Source organism: Merops nubicus, unplaced genomic scaffold (genome assembly GCF_000691845.1).
Source record: "Merops nubicus isolate BGI_N331 unplaced genomic scaffold, ASM69184v1 scaffold22458, whole genome shotgun sequence".
NCBI lineage: Eukaryota > Metazoa > Chordata > Aves > Coraciiformes > Meropidae > Merops > Merops nubicus.
The window spans coordinates 3652-8587 of NW_008623960.1; positions in this window are offsets into that span (position 1 = coordinate 3652).

The window sequence follows — 4936 nt, forward strand, 5'->3', positions numbered from 1 at the left end:
AACCTTTATTTTTCATGCATGTTAGTTTGCATCCCGCCACTGGTCTGACTGGTATTTCAATTAGAAAAATGCAGGCAGATTTCTCCTAGAGGCTAAAGTTCACTCAGAGTCTGGCAAAATAAGATCCTCGAGTACGTATCCCTGGAATTGGGCAATGATTTGTAACTTTTTTTAATTCTCTGTCTGGCCAGAATGTTGTAAATCTGGAACTTTCTTGTTAGCCTCACACTAAGCAGCAATAATGTCCACAATGTTTTAGTCCTGATAATTCTAATTACTGAAGCACTGAAGAAGCTGAAAGCTGAGAAGATGGACGAGGCTGGCCTCAGGTCCTGCACAGCACATGGGACTCTTTCTTTGTAGAGCTGAACCATAATTCTCTCATTTGCCAAGGCCAGCAATGGAAGCAGCAGCCAAGGTAAGAGAAGTGAGCCAGTGGCAGATTTTTGGAACAATGGGTACAGTCTTTTTTCTAGAAGGAGCTAAAAGAGTGCAGTACCACTTGAGATGCCAACCATCCTCAGGATGAAAACACTGAAGTAATTTTTGTTTCTGTGCTAAGTAGGTTGAAGCACACAATCCTGTTGTAGAGGTTTAAAAAGATCCAGCAAACGAACTTTCCTGTGGTAATCAACAAACAATTACAATTCTACTCATCTGCTTCTCTGCATGACAGACCAGGAGTGGTGGTGAAGTGTTCAAGTCTTTGAAGTGTTCTTCCTGCCCCCATTTCTTCTTAAAAAACCCCAAACCAGAGAGTGGCTACCTAGCATTGGCATAGCTGGGCCAGGTCTGATACAGCAACTCTTGCCATTACTCACTAGTACCATAACAAGGTCAGTCTGTGCACTGATATCTCAGGTCTATGAACAAATAATAAATATTCAGCTTAGTGTTTAGACATTTCCTTGAGTATGGGAAATGCTAAATAGAAAAATAATCATCTACTACTTGTACAAATCCATAGCGGGTGGAGCAGGGACAGGGCACTGTAGAGTCTTGCATTAATATGTGGAACAATCATACAGCAGTATGGAAAAGCTTTACTAGCAGCCTTAAGTCTTGAACTCGGTGTGAGAACATAAAAATTCCTCTCATAAGCTATCAGCAGCAAATGGTCTTACGGTTAATTTTGAATATCCTTATTCATGTCATTGCTAAGGAAAAGGAGGTTCCAATTTTGAGGTGAGAAAAGGCTGATTTGCCTGTATTTCCTTTCTAGAATTCTTGGGGCCCTACTGGAGCTCACAGAAGTCATATGGGACTTCAGGAGGATTTAAGTCAGGCCATAAGTACTTCTGTCTTGGATTAGTAATGATGTACATTTGGTACAACATCTGTATTTGGGGTTGGGTGGAGTTCTTTCATGGTAGAAGAGTTGGTAATATTTTTACAGTGCCTTTCATCAGAGGATTTTAGAGTTTCACAAATATTTAATTACAGAAACTATTAAATGATGTGAAATCCTTGGTCCTGGAGAAGTACAGGCAGCACCATTATGCTTCAGTGTAAAGCAGGAGTGGGTGGTGTTCAAAGTGGGAGAACAAAAGCAAATTTGCCACACGCAAGCCATAACCTGCTGTGCTATCTCATTTTCATCCAGTATTTCATTCTTCTCATTTCTTTATATTACCAGCCAGGTTGCAACATCAAACCAGCTAAACAAATGGGCTGGTACAAGCCTCCATTCAGACTTTTGGAAGCTCACTGATCTCTTACTGAGCTGTTTGCGTTTCATTGTTAAGAAGCAGGAGGACTTTAACAAGGGTCGGGTGCCAAGGTTGCCAGTAAGGACAGCTTCCTGAATACAGGAGATCTGGGATGAAAGGCCTCTGAAGGTCCAACCTGATTCAAATCACAGAAGGCTGGTTGCCCAGCCTTTCCAAGAAGGGTGTGCCTGCTCTCTACTGTACTTAATTTGGGATTAGCAATGGGAGATCTCATCCCCTTGTTCTACCTAAATCCAGCATTCTCCTGGTCTTTCTTAGTAAATATTCCAATGTTTTGAATAACCGTTTAAGTTTTTATTAAGGTGTGGGTTGGGTTGGTTTGGGTTTTTTTTGGATTTAACTTAAAATGTGGAGCCTTTACTGTTAGAACTGAGGCTTGAAGCCCAAGATGCCTATCCTTTTGCCTTCCTGCCTGTATTACAGATCTTCATGGGTGGGCAGTTCAGGTGAATCTGAGACCTCACTATTTGAATATAAGGGCTTGAAGGAGTTACTCATCAAGACTAACTTTAAATGCAAGCCTAGCAGGCTGAACACTTTGATTTGCCTATAAAATCAACAGTAACTTATTCCAGGTTGAAACTTATTTCCTGGTTGAAACTTGAATGGGGAAGAAGAAAGGATGTCTGCAAAGCAGATTTATTTAGAAAAATAAACTGCTCACTGGTTGGGACCCTGTAACAACAAACCCGTCGCTTAGTTTTTCCTCTGGCTGCAGTATCAGTGATACTTTTTCTGCTTTCTCCCACACCCTCCCTGCTGTGCCCTCACGATCCCTCCTTATGTGTAGGCAGTAAAGTAAAATTTACAAGCATCCTGCTCTCTGAAATCCTGGCAAAGGCGGAGCCTTGGAAATTTCCCTTTGCAGAGTGCACAAGAGGAGACTAATCCTGGAACCAGGAGGTGGGGAAAAGTGCTGCTGTTTGTATACCATTCACACTAGGGATGTTCAGACCGTAACAGACCTCTGAATGCCAAGTCTCAGCTGTAGCAATAGCTCTTGTAGAAGCCTAATTTAAAACATTGCATGAAAGGAAAATGTTTTTTCTTTGTTTGCTTTTTAAGCATCACTGTCCATGTCTTCTGCATAACTCCTGTCACCTGCTAGTGACATTTAGTGAAACAATGACCTGGTTCCCAAAGAGTTGCATTAACAACTCTGCAGCATGCTGGTAGTGATGCAGAATATTTGCAGATTTGGGCTTTCACATGTGGAATGTTTCCTTCTCCATATGTTTGCTCAATAGACTTCCACCATGTGAAACATCTGAAGTGCCTGAATGAAACAATAGGGTCATGCAGCTGGAAATCCAAGCCCAAACAGCTTGCTTTTTTGCAAGGCCAGCATGCACATATATGTGAGTGTTTTGTTTGCTTTTAAAGGTCCACATTTATTTCCTGGGAAGTATCCAGAAAAATTTGTGTGGGATTACCTTTCAGTTCCCCTTTCTTCTGTTTCTGGTACTTTCAAAAGAAAAACAAAGCATTTTTGAGCACCTAAGCTGCATATGGATTTCATTATTTAAATCTCCTCCATGTATTTGGGAGGTTGTATGTATGAAGTTAATTTGGGAACACCAGTTTGACAGATTCCTATGAACATTCATAACTTGCTCAATGGTCTTTTATACTGAACCCTACAAGCAAACTTTTACTGCAGTGCTATTGCTTTTGCTTTGTTATACATTTCGTCTGGTTACCAAGCAGTTCAAACAGTCTGGCCATATGTTCTGCTCTTTAATTTGAGCTGCTTGGGTCTGTCCAATTTATAGAAAATGAAAACCAGATTGATCTTCTGGAAATTCCCTCATCAACCCTGTGAGTTCCTACTAACCCTATAGTTTACTGTTAATTTTTCCTATGGTGTGTTGTGTACATTTTGTTAATGAGAACTTGCTCTAGTAGAAAAACAAGACCTGTGCTGACCTATTAAAACCCTGAAGCAAACGGCCATGGCATCTTGAACTCTTCATTACACTGCCTTACTTCTATTTACGATGGTCCCATCATATTCACGATTATTTGCCTGAGGAGACACTCTAAATGATGCCTTTGTTTCTCTTTCTAAAGCTTTACATTTTTTTGTATGTTTGAATGAGGGTATTTCCTGAAGAAAAAAAACCCCAAACAACAAACTAGAACAGGGATAGCAGCTTTGTATAGATGTAGGATCTTATTTGATATGGTATCTTGCATCTTTGCTGAAGAATCTCTATTTATCTGTTGAGTGTCCAGTCACAAGAGCTAGCTCTTTTTTTTTTCCCCCTGCAAGGGTTAGTCTGAAAAGTCCACAAGACAAAGCTGGTTGGTGATGTGAATTCTGGCACTCCCTGGTGGATGTTATCTCAGATATGCTGTGTTCTTCCTTAGCCGTAGAAGCTAATGTTGAAGGAGAAAACCAATGTTCAGACTGCTCTCATAAAGACATGTCTCACTTGTATTTGTTGCATGAACAGCACAATAAATTTATGAGATACTAACGACAGGTTTTTGCTTAAAATAGTTCTACTCTATGAGTAGTTATAGTTCCCAAGGGAATACTGCCTAGTCAAGTGAGTCTTTCCAAACATTGGATTTGCATATTTTAAATAGATTTTTCAAATAATTTTGTAGGAAAACAGTCTGGCTTTTGTCCCTTTCAGACTAAGACGAGAAGAAGGAAATTAATATTGCAATGTGGGTCTACAGTAAAGGATGAAGAAGAGTTCAGAGTAAGACTGGCATTTAGTTTCTAGTAAAAGCACCTGGATATAACTGTATCAATGAAATGAAAGAAAAAAACTGGAAATGTCCTATGGCTCGGCCTGGGTCTCTTCCAGAGCATTTCTGTCTTTATTTCACACTCCTGCCAATATGTTATCCACTTCATGAGCATGTCTATACCTTGTCATACAACAATTACTGAGTCAATGCCAGGGTTACTCCTATGGTGGTAACTTCAGCTTGGGAAACTGTTAGGTAGCAAATGTACCCATAAACTGCCAGACTTCTGCCAAGTCTGGAGAAAAACTATCCTCTGTAAGAATTTCTAGCCTTAAAAATATAAATTAAAGAAATAACTAGATAAGACCAGAGAACTCTGCTTAGCCAGATTTACATAGCTGTAACTTGCAAGGTGTATTGTAGGTGAATCCAACCCAGTTAAAGAATTGAAAGGGGAGAACTAAGACTTCTACCTATTTATGATAAGGGGGAAAAGAGCAGGA